This window comes from Sorex araneus, chromosome 2 (genome assembly GCF_027595985.1).
Source record: "Sorex araneus isolate mSorAra2 chromosome 2, mSorAra2.pri, whole genome shotgun sequence".
Taxonomy (NCBI): Eukaryota; Metazoa; Chordata; class Mammalia; order Eulipotyphla; family Soricidae; genus Sorex; species Sorex araneus.
In genome coordinates this window covers 78,082,902-78,101,703 of record NC_073303.1, presented here as the reverse complement: position 1 = coordinate 78,101,703, position 18,802 = coordinate 78,082,902, and the positions used below count along the sequence as shown (strand labels likewise).

Sequence of the window (18,802 nt, the reverse complement as noted above, 5' to 3'; positions counted from 1 at the left end):
CAATCCCGGCCCAAGTCCTCCATCCAATCGAGTCCCTACAAATACTAATAGGTGGCGGGGAATGAGCTGTCGGTTGATAACTCACCTGACTAAGAGCACCCCGGGGAGGCGCTGACATCCTAGTCCTGTTTTCCCCACTTAGACGGGAGACCTAGTTCTTCCTCTGGCTTGTTAGCAGAGAGAAAGGGTGCAACGACTTTGACCTTCGGTTTCTCTCCTTTTAGAACTCACACTTGCAGGCGAAGATAACTTGCAAGTTTATTTGCGTGCCCTGCAATACATCTCATTTTGGGGATTAGTTGGAAAACCGCACTGGCTTGTGTAAGCTCTCTGCAAAATCACTGTAACTGTTGTGGACATGTGGATTTTTATTATGTTCTCACTTGAGGCACAGTTTGAAGGGTTCTAAATAGTAAAGAAACATGGGCATAATTTCTCAAGTTCTGGCAAAACCCAAAGGGCTGTTAACAAAGTGTTTCTGCAAAGAATGCCGAATTAACAAAGTTTTTCTCAGGAGCTATTCTCATTGCTTGGAGAAATTCTTTCAACAGAAGGTGAATGAAAAACTTTTGAATCACAATGAGAATTCCAGCACACATATAGAGTATGATTTGCTAATTGAAAAAAATAAACCAAGAAAATAAAGTTCGTTTTTTTGACAATCTTACATTTTGAATTTATAAAACCATGATTCTAAGTTGACATCCTATGAGATATAAAAACTGTTGTCTCTGTGGAGTTGTAGTACACCTGGTAAGGCACTTGCCTTGCTTGCAGCCAATCTGGGTTGGGTCCCCAGCATCCCATATGGTCCCTGAACTCTGTTTAGGAGTGATCCCTGAGTGCAGAGCCCTGAGCTCCTCCAGCTGTTAGCCCCCCCCCCCCCACCAAACAAAAACAAAACCCAAAACAAAAGATGTTGTCTTGATATATCAGCCAAGGAAACTAAGATTGTCAATATTGTAGAAAAGCAAGGCCTCTCGATTTCAGTGCCGAAAGTCTATTAGTTTACTGGAGCTTATATTTATTATAGATAAATAGATGTAAAACAATGTATTATATGTATGATTGTGCATTCATGTAAATATATGTGAGACTAGACTAATAACATATTCAGGTAATTAACTATATAATAGTTAACTATTTAAGTATCTGAAACCTTATGTATCTTTCCAGTACTCAACATGTTATTGAGAGTATAATATCCAAAATGGAACAAGTAGAAATAATTTGTATCAAATTTCAGAACATAATAGAGCTGTTTAATCAGTGTTAATCAACTAACATGGGAACCATTAGAAAATTATGTTAATTTTCAAGATTTTTTAAATGGTATTTCTATTCGGTATTTTGTGATTTCCAAGACAGTCTAAGGTATAATTAGAGTTGAAAATAAAGCTGAATTTTAGTTGCTTTTACTCCTACACTTAAGAGATCTGTCAACACTAAATTTTGTACTCTAGCTAATTTGATTACTAAGATTATCCTCTAGATTAATTTAAAAAAAAAGATTAGTCACTAATCTCAACATTAACCTCAAAGGTATGCTCAGTCAAAATAGAAAGAACAGAGTAGAATGAATTCTAAACTTGTGAATTGTTTTTTCCATTACCTTTATTATACAACCTGCAAGATATTAAGAAATTAAGCCTCAAACTTCACATAAAATACATAGAAATATTTATGATATTTAAATTATTTGATATATAAATTTATTCATTATACAAAACAGTTTTACTTATCCCAGAGAAAGAATATGTGTATATATAAATATGCACACACACACACACACACACACACACATATATGGGGTGGGGGTTGTGCAACCATACCCAGCAGTGCTCAGGGCTTGCTCCTGTCTCTGTACTCAACATTACTCCTGACCATGTTATCGGGTCATATACAGTGCATGGAATTGAATTGGAGTCAGCCCCATGCAAGGCAAGTACCTCTACCCATCTAAGATGTCTCTTGGGAAGAGAATGATTAAAAGGACTTAAAGGAACTATTATATGTAAACTAGCATTGTGTCTGAAAACAACAGTGTTTCAGGCCATTTTAGGGCCTTTCAATTTATTCTAGTTTTTCCTCATTTATTTAATACCTTAATTTCGTGAGTCCATATGGCATGCCAAGTAGTAATGCTAAGTTCTAATGATAACCCAGGTGAATAAGATTAATATTCTGCCCTGGAAGAGTTTAAGCTCTGAGAAAACAAACCCAAACAACAGATAACTTTCTCAACAGAGTAGTATCTGCAGTGTGTTTAAAATAAAGTGACAGAATTAAAAGGCCAGAGCTATTATCTCTATCCAGAAAATCAAAGGAACTTTCAGAAGGCTGATATTGATTGTGTGAGTTTTACAGGATCAGCGGGAGGTATGGAGAAATATTCTGATAGCAGAGAACACAGGAAAGCAGACAATGTGTGTGTGGGGGGGGAGGGGCAGAGAAACAAGTTGCAGCTGGTGCCGGAGTTGAATTTGAGGAGACCAGAGATTTAGTCAGGACCCAGGCATGATGATGCTGGTATTGGGCACGCAGCCGACCCGGGTTCGATTCCTCTGTCCCTCTTGGAGAGCCTGGCAAGCTACCGAGAGTATCTCGCCTGCACGGCAGAGCCTGGCAAGCTACCCGTGTGTATTGGATATGCCAAAAAACAGTAACAAGTCTCACAATGGAGACGTTACCGGTGCTCGCTCGAGCAAATAGATGAGTAACGGGATGACAGTGACAGTGGCTCTAGCCAAACTCAAACTCATACATGAATCAATTCATGATGTACAATGGAGTTTGTTATATAGGTTCAGATAGAGACAAAAAGCTGAGACCCCGTAGGCTAAAAGGTAGCTCTGCCCTATCAGTGAGATACTGGTAGATATTGGTTCATCAATGTTTGTGGGTCCTAACAAATCCACCTCAAAGGTAGAAGCCTTGTAGTGCAAACTCCTTTTCTCTCAGGCCCAGCACTTTGATTATCAATCACTCTAATCCATGAGGACGTCAGGGCTGAGAAGGTGAGAGGAGATGTGTTTTGTGTGTCTGAAAGATCAAAAATTTAGCATGGAATATGTATTGTGCAAGGAGAACAGTAGAAGACTCTTGTGGTGAGCATGCGGTATGGACCTCCAAGCAGTGTAGATTTAAATTTTGAACATTCTCTCAACTTGGAGACTACAAGAAGTGGAGGAAGCAAAAGAAAATGGTTATATTAGTGTGGAACTTGAGTAACTTACCCCAGTAAATTTCCAATAAAGGAAATATCATAAAATAAAGGAATACCATAAAACAAATGATATGCTGTTTACAGAAAAAAAATGAATTCCCCAGGGCTCATGTAGGGTGGAGATGCCAGTAAACGTTAATCTCCAACACCGAGTCACTGTCACTGTCATCCTGTTGCTCATCGATTTGCTCGAGCAGGCACCAGTAACGTCTCCATTGTGAGACTTGTTATTGTTTTTGGCATATCGAATACATCACGGGTAGCTTACCAGGCTCTGCTGTATGGGAGAGATACTCTCAGTAGCTTGCCGGGCTCTTCCAGAGGGGCGGGGGAATCAAACCCGGGTTGGCTGCATGCAAGGCAAACACCCTACCCATTGCACTATTGCTCCAGCCCTCCAACACTGAGTACAAATTAAAATTATGTCATTATTATAAATTTGAAGTACAGAAAAGGTATAAAAGATATATGAAGTATATAAAAAGTATGGATTCTAGATGATTCCACTTTTTCTTTGGAATTTTGGGGAGAAACATAAATAGTGGGCTTGTTTTGTTCTGTTTGATGCCCCCCTAGAATGTCAATAATAAGACTCACTGGGATCTGGGGTTTCATTCTGTATCTCTGCTATTGAGTGAATTATTTTCCCATTAAACTTCTCAACAGGAAGGCCATGTCTAGGGCAGTCTGGCCAATAGTTATGTATTCTCTCGAAACAAGTCATTTGTACTTCCTCTGAGTCTTCAGAAAGGAACGGAGACCAGGAAAAAGATATGTGGTTAGTAGAACACTTACTCGTACATATACATTCATAAAGAATGAATGCTTATTCATGAGGAAGCAGCCCTTTTCTTGCCAGGGATTTTTCAGTCTTTTTGAACTGAGGGACCCATTCAGAGGCTAGACTAAAGATTCTAAGGGCAAAGGAGATGACTTCTTACTTGGTCCTTCATTAGGCTACAATCATTTTGTCCTTCATGGTGACCCAGGTGTTCTACACTTAGCTTAAAGGGTGGATAATTGGAAAGGAGGGGCAGACTGCATTTCTAAGTTTTTAAAAGATAATTAAGAATTTTAATATTTAGAATGAATATGAAACAGTCTGCTTAGACTGACAGAATGCTATGGCCTTTTTAATCTTGAGGTCTGATTCCTCGATAACCTTCGTTTCCTATACCCTTTTACCCTTTGCTTAGCACTTAAGCTTTTATGGCAAAGCCTCTATCAGATTTCCTGGATTTCAGAGCTCATACCCCACCATTTATTTACAAAAAAGGCTTAGCCCCAGACTTGAAGAAGTCGGAGAATATTTCCTTCAGTAGGTAAACGGTACCAACATATTAAAAACACTTAAAGGCGTTTCCACTTTGAAATAGAAAGATAGTATTTGGTTTTAATCTAATTTCCATCTGGCTAGTAGATGGCTCATTTAGAAATACCCAAACTTCAGAAATCATCATTAGCTTTAAAATGATGAAAATAATGCTTCTTTCTTTTTCTTTCTTTCTTTCTTTCTTTCTTTCTTTCTTTCTTTCTTTCTTTCTTTCTTTCTTTCTTTCTTTCTTTCTTTCTTTCTTTCTTTCTTTCTTTCTCTTTTTCTTTCTTTCTTTCTTTCTTTCTCTCTCTCTCTTTCTTCCTTTCTTTCTTCCTTTCTTTCTTTCTTTCTTTCTTTCTTTCTTTCTTTCTTTCTTTCTTTCTTTCTTTCTTTCTTTTTTTTCTTTCCTTGCTTCTTCCTTTCTTTCTTGCTAAATGTTTCTGCTATAAAAATAAATGAAGACACCCAAAAATGAACTATAGAAAATAATCACCAAATATACCCTTAGAGGAGAAGTTTGCATCATGGCAGCTTATTATTTAAAGGAAGGTGCAAGACATAGATGAGGAAATTCCCATTTGCATAATTTAAAGACTGAAGAGTTCGCAGATCTCCTTCTGTGGGGTGGGCCATTCCATATTAAAGTTATTCGAGCTATTTATAGTCTTAGTTCATAAGCAAGCCCTGTGCTCCCTCACAATCCTTTTGTGTTTGCTGACAGAATGACTTACTGCAAGCTGCGTATTGCCCGAGCTACTAGGATTTGTTCTGAATGGAGAGGGTGCAGCTTGTGCCGCCTTCCCCCAGACACCTGAGTCCGCAATACTGCTGGACTTGACTGCATTGCCGTGCACCACAGAAAGCTGGACATGCCCCAACTCTCACTTGGGTTTGGCTTCCTGTTCACATGTTTTCAGGTCCCATGTCATTGTGCATGAAGTAATGGTCCCACATGTGAGCGCCAGCCACAATGGCAAGATTTGTGTGGTTCAGCACAAGTTTTCTAATGAGTACACGTTGGACTGTCCAACAGTCCTTGAGGGAAAGCAGTTAGGAACTGATTGTTTCCAAGGTGAAAGGAGCAAGGACAGAATGCATTTTGCAACAAGCCACTTTGAGAAGACAATTAATGAACAATTACCTCAAAAAAAAAAAACCCCAACAACCCAAACACTATTTTAACTTATGCATTTTTTATAAATGTGTGTATGTGTGTTATACAGGAAAAATGCCTCCAATTCACGGTTTAAAAATATATGTTACTGTTTCAACATTTTTCTAGCTATGAATGGCACTAGTGTTTTCCACTGAGGACTTATTTAAATGGTCCTTCTTTGAAGCCGAATCTGACAAGTTTACAAAGTTTGAGAGCCAGGAAATACAACTCAGTTTCTGAACAATTGAGAAAGCCAAGAGAGTTAAGTTCAGTCTTACTTGCTTTATAGCATGGATTTATAAGTAAGTGCTAAGTGCAATAACACACGAATGTAGAGAGAGAAGCCAAACCAAACTTTTAAAGTACAGCTCTTAAACTCTCATGCTTAACTTCCCGACATATTATCAGCAGGTGAAATTTTGGCACACACCCATACTTATTTGTGAATGTGAATGTCAAATTAACGGGCATATGTGCCCACGTTTTATGGAACAGTAAAGTATTTGGGAAGTCTTCCAACATTATTCTTTTATTTTATGAATGGAGAAACTGAGACCCATAAGTGCATTCTCTCAGGTTAAGTAATCCTGCACACAGGATTCTCTGCAGTCTCTGAAAGTAGGGATGCCTATGAAATCATTCGCAAGCCAAAATGATATAAAAGAAAGAAGCAGTTACCATTAATTTATATAGAAAATTTGTGCAGCATTCCCAGACCCCCGCAAACAGCCATCCAAAGCATATGAATAACATGTAAAACCTACATTAAGACTAACAGGTAGTAAAAGCAAGAATGATGAGACACAAAACCTGTATAAAGTAGTTCCCAGGGAAGGAGCCACTTCTGCTTCCCTGTGACCCAGCCTACAGAATAGCTGCTGCAAAACATGTTGATCTCTATCTGCTTGTGGCATAGACCCTTTAAATCTTTTGGTTAGTGAAAACAGGTCCTGGTGTCGGTGTGTAGTACATGCCAAGTGTCACATCAGACTTTTTTTTTTTAAAACTGGGAGGTATTTGTAAGTGTTGGAAAAGTGGAAATTGAATGTACAACTCCCGGGATGTTCTGGGCGTGGTCTGAAGGTCAACTGGGCTGGGTGTGCCCCTGATGACTGAGGGTGGTGTAATGGGTGGAGTGGACCAGCTGTCAGAATGGAAAGAACAGAGATAAGGTAGTGGGAGAGGCAGAGAACCTCTGCCTCAGCGATAGGCCAGCTTCAGAGAGGCCCGATGGAGCAATCTCGCTATGAGAAGGTAGATGCCAGAGCAAAAGGATGGATAGAGAATTGCTCACATTTGTCTTGAACTTGTAGGGTCAGTTCAGAGTAAGAATAGGCTACTGTATTTAAAAAAAATCAGCTTTGCCTTTTATCTCTGAGATTTTCTTGTTTGTTTATCAACTTAAAATTCTGTTTGTCAACGAAAAGGTAAGAAAACTCTCGATGTAGCCTTTTAATATTTCATGGGCAATAATTTTTTTCAATATAATGGCATTTTTACTATTCAATGTAATGAGAATTTTAAGTTATTAAGTTGTGTCACTTTTTATCCTATCTTTTCTATTTTGTAAATACGTATTATATCTTTCATTTCTTTCATTTCTTCTCTATCTGCATTGTATTTTTGTCTTGTTTGTTTGGGGGCCACACTCAGTGGTGTTTAGGGCTTATTCCTGGCTCTGCTCAGGGATCACTCCTGGCAGTGCTCAGGTGCTCGAACCAGGTAGACTGCATGCAACTCAAGAGTCTTACTTGCTGTGCTCTCTAGTCCTCCATCATATGCATATTTATATATAATCTGTATATGCGTCTGCTCATGCAAAGCCTGGCAAGTATACCTATGGTGTATTCGATATTCCAAAAAGCAGTAACAAGTCTCACAATGGAGACGTTACTGGTGCCCGCTCGAGCAAATCAATGAGCAGTGGGATGACAGTGATACGGTGATATGCATATGCTAAAATGTGTTGTTTATGGCAGCAAGATTGCTACATCAACTATTTAATGCATTAAAATTAGTGTTTCCTCTTATTTATCTAAGTTGATTTTACTTAGATACTACACTTTTCAACTGGAAATTTCAAAAGTTCCACATTTCCACTTTTCAAATGTGGAACAAAAATATTTGACCTCTTGTGTTTATGATATTGCCCATCAAATAATAACTTGTAGCAACTTCAGATTTTATGATTCAGCACATTTCCCTTTAAAGGGCCTCATAATCTGAATTCAATATCATTCAACTTTTAATCTTGGAGCACTTTGTAAACTTCTACAATGGAACTCTTTATTGGTTTTCTGAAATTCAGTCAAAGGATAATATGAAATGAATCTAATGAAAAGTCTTTCCCTTGATGAAGAGACAAATGAAATTTTCTACAAAGGGAACCGATTACCCATCAAGCTTCAAAGTTATTTCCAAGCAGTTGTAAGAAAATCAGTGTAGATAAAATTTGGAGGTTATTATTCTTAATGATGTCTTCCTTTGAAGCTGTGAAATTGCAACAGCAAAAGACAAGAAATATGGGTGATAAAATGTACCTGACAGCACTTTTGCTTTCCCCATTGTAGGTGCTGACAGCCACCCACCATCAGCTGAAGGCGACTGCCAAATGACATGCAGGATCTCCAAATCAGAATAATTGCAGAAAATCTTCCAAGGTACTCATATCACATAGGGAATTTATCTCATAATTAATGACACACAGTTTTACCTGAACTTTCCCCATCACTTAAGGGGAGAACATTTCATAGGAAGGAAATTGTAAAATCTTGGAAAAACTGAAGCATCTAGAGCCTTACCACTTTTTGTAGTAATCTCATCCTTCTCCACTAAGAAAATGAAAAAAGGCTTTAAGTGCAGCAGAACCATTTGATAAGATTGATCTTTAAGATGGAGGAAGTGACAATCTGATGCATCATGTAACTTTATGAACTTACTTTAAGTTATTCTAATGCTCAGGAGAATTTGGCCAGTGATTGAATGGCCAGCTGTGTTGCTGCAGCCAGTTATCTTTGATCGAAGGAGTGGGACCGTAGAGAGATCACCTGTCTGGTGCGTATCTTGCCTTCATGGTCAGATATTAGTGCTAAATGTGTTGTGGGGTCAGGGAAGGTTGCGGCATCCCAAACTCAGCAGTGCAACCTTAATTGCGACATAGTTTGGTTTGGTTTTGGTTTGTGCTCTAGGACCTACTCCTGAACCAGTACTCAGGATTCACTCCTGGTGGTATTCAAGGGTCTTCTGCATGCAGAACACGCCTCAGCCCTTTGAGTTATGTCTCTGACTCCAGACGTATTCTTTGGGATTTTGAGTCATCTGAGTTTGCTCCTTTGTGAATTTTTCCTCGAATCTTAACACTGAAGGTTGTTCCTTTCCCTTCCCAGTCAAAAGGAATTCATTGGAAACTGGAGAATTCCACTTACTTTCAGTTCTTCCTTTCCTAGGTTTTCATTCAAGGCCTTGTGTGGACCCAGTTGGGCTTTTTTTTTTTTCTTTTTGGGTCACACCCAGCGAAGCGATGCTCTGGGGTTACTCCTGGCTCTTCATTCAGGAATTACTCCTGGCGGTGCTGGGGGACTATATGGGATGCCAGGGATTGAACCTGGGTTAGCTGTGTGCAAGGCAAATGCCCTACCCGTTGTACTATCGCTCCGCTCCCCCGTTTGGCTTTAATAAGTTCTCTGATCACCAAAATGTTTACAAATATACACAAACAAAACAAAATCTTTCACAAGCCTGGCCTGAATTTCAGGTTTATCTTTTGAGGATTAGTTTGTCCTGTTTCTCTAAGAATTAAACTCTGTATCTTCCTATAACAAATGGCATGTGAAGACGAGAAATGGGAAAGCTCTTTGGAGACTGGGGTTAGTTGCTTGTCATTAAGTACGGGTATCAACAGTTTTTCTGTATTTTTTGGGTTTTGTAGGTGGTCTGAGTGGCCCAGTAATGGATGATTGAGAATCCCCAATTACTGGGTATTGCCAGTTACTTTGTATTGGATGCTGGGTATCCTCAAACGAACAATAGTAAGAATAGACAAGTTGACAGTTAAGTGTCCTACTCATGTTCTTGTTTTTAGTTTGTTTGGGGGCCAACCCAGTGGCTACTGCTGGCAAGGCATTCAGGGAACCAAGAGTGCAGTACTGGGAATCGAACCCCAAACGCCTGCATGCAGAGCATGCACGCCAGCCCTTTGAGCTATCTTCCCTGCCCTGTCTTTATTTTCAATGCCAAACTAAAGGGGGAAATAGTTCAAAATATTTGAAAAAGTTGAAACATTCCTAAATATGAGTAAGTTTTATGAGCAGTGGGTCATGATTTCTTAATCATTATTCATCTTCTTGAGTCAGTTTGCAAAACCTTTTCTTTACGAATCTTAATTTTTATCCCTAGGAAACAAAGAGCTTAGTGGCCTTCAGTATTTGGCCACTCAAGGTCAACTGTAGAAGAGGCTAGAAAAACCCTTACAAAGAAGCCAGTCTGTGTCTTTCCCAAGTGGTCACTGGAGATGTGATTTCTCAACGCATCTTAGTTTCTCTTGTGCTATGAAGAGGGCACTTTTGGGTGCTCTATATAATTTGTTATTATGTTAGTAATCTTTTTTTCACATTCGCCTTCATTAAATGGGTAATATCGCTTTTATTTATCTATTTTAATTTGGGAGCCATACCCAAGGTTCTCAGGGATTATTCCTGGCTCAGTGCTCAGTAATCATTCTTGGCAGTTCTCAGGAAACCATATGTGGTGCTGGAGATTGAACCCAGATCAGCCACATGAAAAGCAACTGCCATACCTACTGTACTATCTCTCGGGTCCCTAGTATTAGCATTTTAAGGACTATAAACATTTTTTTTAATTTCTTATATCTCCACATAGAGAAAAGAGAAATATATTTGCTCTAATATTGAACAAGTTAGAATCATTGACTCACACTTAATATACACAATACTTATTTCTTTAAAATCTGTGGACCCCCCTTATGAGAACAGGCTCCAGTCTGATTTTTCAATTTTGGCGCTAGAAAATCCAAAGTCTGACCCACTGCCAGCTTCAGTGATTCCCTGACCTCCCCATCCAGTTCCATCATTTGGATTAGATAAGACAGCTGCATCACTTGTTACCACATCTAGATCCAGATCTTCCTAGTCCTCCATTCTAGTAAATTTGGTAGTAAAAAACAGGTTCTATGCATGAGATCCATCAGGTTTATGAAATCAGGACCATTTTAATGGACCTGAGAGTTTCAGAATGCTAGCCAGTGCAATTTTCATTGCCTCTGCTCATGTCATCTGGGTATAAAGCTCTTTCATTGAATATTTTTCCAGCTTTAAGAATTGCTTACCTGTAGTTAATTGAACTTGGCACCACCTCCAAACTATATAATGCAAGAAACAGCCCCAGAAGATGTTATAAGCAAGTCTCAAAAGCTCGTTTAAGCATCTCCCTGACTCTTCAGGGCTGGAAGAGTCTCTCTTGTTCCACTGAGAGCCAGAACATATGGGTTGTAGTCACATATAGGTAAATACCAAAAGGACAATTAAATTTCACAGCTTGGAGGAGATTTTGAGGCTTCTTGTCAGAAATGTTCACACCTGTAGATCAGACTGTTATTTTTTGTGGAACTTGGTTTTCAGCTTGAAATCCACCTGCCAAAATCTGAATGACCACTATTGTACCTTCTAGCTTCTAAAACTGCTCTGTCAGACAAGGTTTGGTGCACACAGATGGGATAATTTGGAACAGGCACTATGTTTATAAGGAAATTAGGACCTTTCATAGCCTTGTTGATGCATGTTTGGGATGGAAAATTTTACCATAACCATGCCTTAGCCTGCTACCCTGGGCACTTTTCTTTTTTCATATTACTTTAATTATTTAAGTTACTCAGTACATTAATTTAAATTTAAGTAATTTTTAAGTTTGTCCATGGGCTATAGTAGTAAACTACATCTTTTCACGTAATCAATTTCAGATGTGAACCATAAAAACCACGAAAATTATCCTTGTCATGGTATCCAATGAGCATATAAAACTTTCTCCAGAACATAAAGAGCAGGATTTGAGAGAATTTAAGAAGCAGACTTTTTTTCTTCCTTTATGATCACTCTTCCTTTAAACATTCTCATTAAACTGTGGATTTATGACACAGAAACCTCATGTCAGTATGATGCATTTGTTGTAAAAAAATGCTATCTAAGATGAACATTTTTGAGTCCAAAAAACACAACCCATGCCCACAAGTCCTTTATTTATAAATATACCCTAACAGAATCATAGACAGTTGCCACAACTTAGCCACTTTTGACAAGCAGCAATTGCAGAGTATTGCCCAGTACTGCACATAATTGGAAAACTTAAGAAGGTACTTATTTTTTCCTTGCAATGACAAGGCTCAAACTGAGGATCTTACAAATGTGAGGCATGTTATACTACTGAGCTATATGTCTGATCTGAGACTATACCGTTTTTTCCTCTGGCCATTTTTCCCTCGGACCTTTATATCAATTTATAGTTTCTGCATTGTCTTTACAATTCGAGTTGAAACTGATTCATCATATTCCATCATGTGCATATCAGACTTGTAAGTTGATTTTGCTTTTTCCCAGTGGAGGATAGCATTATAAATAGACAAAAATATAATAGCTTCTTTCACACAATTGTTCTATTTGGTAGCATTTTCATGCCATGCCAGTTTTTAAATTAGTGTCTTCTATATCTTCTATGTATCTGATTAGAGCAATAGCACAGCGGGTAAGGCATTTGCCTTACTTGCTGTGACCCAGGTTCAATTCCTCCATCGCTCTCAGAGAGCCCAGCAAGCTACCGAGAGTATCCCACCCACATGGCAGAGCTTGGCAAGCTCCCCATGGTGTATTCGATATGACAAAAAACGGTAACAAGTCTCACAATGGAGATGTTACTGGTGCCCGCTTGAGCAAATCAATGAACAATGGGAGGACAGTGTCTTATATATCAGAGTCTTTCTAAATTTTTTTCAGTTCAATCACAGTAAGATTTTCAATTACAAAGTTGTTCGTGGTTTGGTTTCAGTTATATCTGTTCCAATACTCATCCCTTCACCAGTGTACATTTCCAATGTCCCCAGTTTCCCTCCCCCCCACTTCCTGCCCCTCCTCTCTCTTCTCACTCTCTTTCTCTCTGGACATTATAGTTGCAATGCAGATAATAAACGATTATTATGTATATCCCTTTACCTACTTTCAACACTCAATTCTTGTCCAGAGTGATCATTTCTAAGAATTATTATCATGCTGATCCTTTCTCTATCCTAACTGTTCACTTCACCTACACTTGTGGCAAACTTCAACCATTGACCAGTCTTCCTGGTCCCTTTATCGGAGTCCCTTAATCCTTCTTGTTTGTTTGTTTTGTTTTTTTTGGCCATACCCAGTGATGCTCGGGGGTTACTCCTGGCAGTGCTCAGGAGACCACATAGAGTACTGGGGCCCAAATCCATGTCAGTCACGTGAAAGGCAAATGCCATACCTGCTGTACTATTGCTCCAGCCCTAAGGCTCTGAAGCTTTTTCCCATTTCCCATCTCCTTTCACCAGAGACATGTGATGTGGCCAAGCCTTGCTAGGAATGCCTCAAATTTATTACGTGGTTGGCTTTGTGTTAATTGTTGTTGTTGTGCTTTTTGGGTTTGTTTTGTTTTGGGCCACACATATGCTGCCTGAGCCCATATGCTGCTTGCGCCCATGTGACCAAGCATATGTGTTCCTCAAACAAATGTGTTCCTCGAGCACATGTGTCCCCCGCATCTCTTCTCTAGAGATGTGTACTTTCATGCTTTCCTGTCTAATGCTGGGATGTGTGGACTAGAGCAATAGCATAGTGGGTAGGGTGTTTGCCTTGCACGCGGCCAACCTAGGTTCAGTTCCTTCCTCCCTCTCAGAGAGCCTGGCAAGCTACCGAGAGTATCCCACCTGCACAGCAGAGCCTGGCAAGCTACCCATGGCGTATTTGATATGCCAAAAACAGTAACAACAAGTCTCACAATGGACACGTTACTGATGCCTGCTTGAGCAAATCGATGAACAATGGGACGACAGTGCTTTGTTCTGGGCCATACATGGTGGTGCTACGGGCTTATTCCTGGCTCTGCCCTTAAGGATCACTCCTGGTGGGGCTTGTGGAACCATATGTGGTTCTGGGAATTGAATCCGGGTAGGCTGCATGTAAGCCAAGCACCCTATCTGCTGTAGTATCTCTCTAGACCAAGGTTGTTGTACACTTTTATTATTGCCAAATAAAACTCTTTCATTGTTGTCAAATTTTTGGTAACTTTCACATTCAATTATGCAACACTACACAGGGCGGAGGCCCACAGTTTAAGATGTCAGACTTTATATCATCCTTTCATCTCTCCAAAATGAAACACTTTCCTTTGTGAGTCTTTAGTGCAAATCTAAGTGATAGAGCAAGTGTTAGCAAGTATATGCATATAAATATACACACTACATATGTTCATAGTTAGATGGACCATTGCAAACTTTATATCCTCAAAGCTAACAAGTTCAGGTTTAAAGAAAATAGCATACTCCAATGGAATGAGAAAAACTCTGCCCATTAGGTTGTATTATCTTAGTTGCCTTCTCTCTAGTCTCAATTCATTGAGCCTGGTTCCAGCAGATGGTCCTCTCAGTGTGTCTTGGCTCTGACAACAGAATGGCACTTTATCTAATAAGGTGATGAAGCAAGCTCCAGAGATGTTGAACAACAAGGGGAAATCTTTGCTCTTTTACCATGATGACACACTTTGACTGGAAGTTAAAAGGAAAATAACTATTGCCCTGGGAATGGGGTGTGGGGGGAAAGAGGGAGGCACTATTTAGTAATGATGGATGTGGGACCTGGGGAAGAGGACATTTTTAAGTATGGAAGAAGAAAGAAAGGAAGAATGAAATTCTGTTATTCTTTACATTCAACAGCCATCAGAATGGAATCAGGTCATCACACACCATGTTCCTATTTTATGCACAAACCAGTAGTCTTGCAAGAGATTGCTTGGTTGTAATGCTTTTCTATTTTTTTAATTTTAATATTATTATTTTATTTTTTAACGAATCACCATGAGGTACAGTTATAGACTTACAAAACTTTCGTGCTTACGTTTCAGTCATACAATGATCGAGTACCCATCCCTCCACCAGTGCCCATTCTCCACCACCAATGCTCCCAGTATCCTTCCCACCACCCCCACCTGCCCCCCACTGCCCTGCCTCTGTGGCAGGTACATACCCTTTTACTCTCTCTCTCCTTTAGGGTATTGTGGTTTGCAATGCAGGTATTAAGTGGCCATAATGTTCAGTCTATAGTCTACTTTCAGCCCACATCTCCCATCCCGAGCGGGCCCTCCAAGCATCCTTTACTTGGTGTTCCCTTCTCAATCTGAGCTGCCTTTTCCCCCAGCATGTGAGGCCGGCTTCCAATCCATGGAGCAATCCTCCTGGTCCTGATCTTTACTATCCTTGAGTGTTAGTTTCCCATTCTGTTACTTTATATTCCACAAATGAGTGCAGACCTTTGTCTATCCCTCTCTTTCTGACTTGCAATGCTTTGTAGAGGAAAGGTCTAGAGGCCTGCTTACTTTAAGTGTACCCCCAGGCATAGACAGATAAGAAGGACAAGATAAATTCATCCAGTGCGGAAATGACCCCCCTAGGTTCTCATGTTTTTAAAACCACTTTCCCATGGTTTAAGATAGAAAACATTCCGTATTCTTGTGACACAACTTATTTCAAGAAGTGAAATCTTGATATCGGGGCAGATATTTTAAATTTATAACCACCTTTTTTGTAGGATGATTTTGAAGGATATGCTGCAGTTGAGGAATGTATTTCTCAGTAGAAAGTTGGTACTTTCTAAAACAAATATTGCTTGTGCCGTGATAGTGAATTTTTTTAAGGTTGATTAATTTCTACATACAGAGGAAGCATTTGATCTGTGTCAGTCTTAATGTTCTTAATGCCACTGGTAGCAGATATACTCAGTTTTGCATTTTTTCTCAGTAGCCTCCTAATTTAACCTGTTCTTATGCTTTGATTTCACAAGAGAGCATCATAATTACAAATGAATGTTATATTTTCTAGAAAGTCATCCCTGGAATAATTAGGTGATAAGGCCAAATCCTATTATTAAGATTCTGTTCTCATGGCATAACAGGGTTTAAAACAAATGAGTCATTGAGGCTTTTTTAAAAGATAGTTTTACTGTGCATGAATGTATAAAGTAGAACTGGAAAACTGGGCTTTTAAACACTGGCATCTGCTCATCTGCAGTTTAGAGAATTTGCAAAACTTAAAGTTCTATTTGGTCAGCCACCAGTCTTTGGACGCATGTGCATTCAGGGACAGAATTTTCCTATCTCTTCATTGTACTATATGAAAATGTCAAAATTAAATGGATTACATTGCACTGAGAATTCTTCTTGTTCTTGTTCTTGTTCTTCTTGTTCTTCTTGTTCTTGTTCTTCTTGTTCTTCTTGTTCTTCTTCTTGTTCTTCTTGTTCTTGTTCTTGTTCTTCTTCTTGTTCTTCTTGTTCTTCTAGTTCTTCTTCTTCTTCTTCTTCTTCTTCTTCTTCTTCTTCTTCTTCTTCTTCTTCTTCTTCTTCTTCTTCTTCTTCTTCTTCTTCTTCTTCTCCTTCTCCTTCTCCTTCTCCTTCTTCTCCTTCTCCTCCTTCTCCTCCTCCTTCTCCTCCTCCTCCTCCTCCTCCTTCTCCTCCTTCTCCTCCTTCTCCTTCTCCCTCTCCCTCTCCCTCTTCCTTTTCTTCTTCCTCCTCCTTCTTCTTCTCTCCTCCTCCTCCTCCTCCTCCTCCTCCTTCTCCTTCTCCTTCTCCTTCTCCTTCTCCTTCTCCTTCTCCTCCTTCTCCTTCTCCTCCTCCTCCTCCTCCTCCTCCTCTTCCTCCTCCTCCTCCTCCTCGTTCTCCATCTCCTTCCCCTCCTCCTCCCCCCACCTCCCCCTTCATCTCCCCCCTCCCCCCTTCATCCTCCTCCTTCTCTTTTTTTACAATTAGATTTCAAATTACTAGGTAAGTTGGTATGTAGGGAAGTAGTGATGAGCACACAACAAACGTGCTAAAAGCTTTTTCTTGGATTCAGGCAGTCAGAATGGGAAAGGCATATTTTAGATGGAGTTCATTTTTTAACAGATTCAAATGTGAACGTCAGTGACTTCAGCTTTTTTATTTTAATGGATAATAATTCAACTTTGGGGCCTTTGAGAAAGGATTGTGATTTAAAAAATTTTAAAATAATGAAAATGTTTGCTAACAACTGGTGAGCGTTATCAGAAGTTCTCCAGATTTCATGCCAGTGTTTGATATTTCTTCTATTTATTTCCTAGAAGCCTTTATAGATATCCAAGCTCATTTCCACAGTTAGTTGACAGTAGTTCTTAAAGTACAGATGTTAGTTTAAGAGCTAGAAGGAAACCTCCGGCCAATGAAATCATGTCATGTGTCCCTGGAATTTGATGGGGCAGACACATTTGCTTCTCATCAGCTACCCACACCTCGCCAACCTGTAGTGTATGACATATGAATAATGTTACAAATATCCAAATGGCCCTTGTCAGTAAAAAGATTTCCCATCCAGTTTTAAGAGAATTTGCTATTTATAAATAAGAACATTAAGTAAGAATCCTTATAATGGAACTGAGGATAAATTAATTACAAAAGTAGTCACTTTTACATTTTTACCAAAGAAAATGCATTTTATACATTAAAAGTTTATTGCATGAAATAGGAATGCCCCAGAAGATTAAATCCATCCTATAGTATGCTTAGGAGTCTGCCCTCGCCAGATGTGTGGACATGAAGTGTTCAACTATGCCATGACCTTGGCAGGACCAGCAGACATTAAAGCTACAAGGACCGAGAAATTTTGAGTATTTCTCCTGATAAGTTTGCCATAATTAAACCCATCACAAACTCTGCCAAAAACTGTTTTTATGAGAAATTGGTTTTAGGCATTTTGTTTACGATACAACTTTCTAGGAAATTTGGACAAGTTGGTCCCACTTTCCTCACTGAGCTCTCATACATATGATGACTGTTCAAGTATATTTGAGGGGAACAGATATAGGGAGTCCCTCAAACACAATATATTATAGTGATTAAATATTAAAAGCTTCTGATGGTGTGATTAGTTCCCATCATATTGAGCTTTTCCTAGCACCTTATTTCAAACTCATTATTCTTTTAGTTTTATGTGTCTTCTAGTAAGCTAATCCCAGTGTGTATTTCTTGATGGTTGGACAAACTTCAAGAATATTTTGCCAAGAATGAAAGCTATGACTATGGATTATAGCTAAGTATTTGATGTACTTTTAAAGATTCAGATTGAAATATCATTACTAGCAGCATTAAAAATAGAATTTACAGTACAGGACAAACCATGGGAAGGGTTGGTAGTAGACTACATATATGGAGTTGTTAAAATTCATCTAGGGACCAATTTCAAATAAAATATTTATAATTATAAAAAAAGATAGCAAGATGAGCAAACCAGTGATGAGTGGTATTGCTTTGAATATCATATTGACGGGCTCCTGTCAGCACTAAGATGGACTGAGAAATTGCTACCATGAGTTTCCCAGACAAAAGCTGGAGACACTGAGTGACATCCCTCAGCTGCTATGCGTGCCTCATGCAGGCTGCCCTTCTCGTAAGTAAATATGCAGTTCTCTTCTTGTTTTTTTTTTCAATTCCCAAGCATTGCCTTATAGAGGAATATTTTTCAAATGTCAGATACAGCCACAGCTTCATCTTTGTTTCTAAGTGCCGAGATGTCCCTTCTGGGCAAAAGAAGAGGAATGTAATTCACTTTCTCATTTGGAAGTTCTTTTTAGTTTGAAAAAGCCAAGTACCCATCAGCTTTGGAAATATTCAGACAGAGTTTGTATAGTATGACTTCTATTGAAGGAAGTGATGGTTCTGGTGACAACCAATTTCTAAATGTGACAGAACTTATTTCTCTCGAATAAAATACTTCCATTTCCCCCTCCATGTCTAGAGAGACAGTAGATGACCCCATAGTGACTAGGCTGAGCATTTGACCTTTGTGGGTGTCTGATGAATA

General features: G+C 39.2%; 1 protein-coding gene across 6 annotated transcripts in view; it reads left to right on the top strand.

Moving 5' to 3' along the window:
• The window catches only part of SULF1 (sulfatase 1), a 182,021-nt gene that overhangs the window by 29,262 nt on the left and 133,957 nt on the right, over positions 1-18,802 (top strand). For 5 of the 6 annotated variants that reach the window (XM_055127400.1, XM_012936068.2, XM_055127396.1 and 2 more), the window contains exon 2: positions 8,268-8,357. The gene's annotated coding sequence lies outside the window, so the exon portion shown is untranslated. Of the gene's footprint in view, positions 1-136; positions 322-8,267; positions 8,358-18,802 lie in introns of those variants that run through there. The other variant, XM_055127397.1, reaches the window with a different exon arrangement.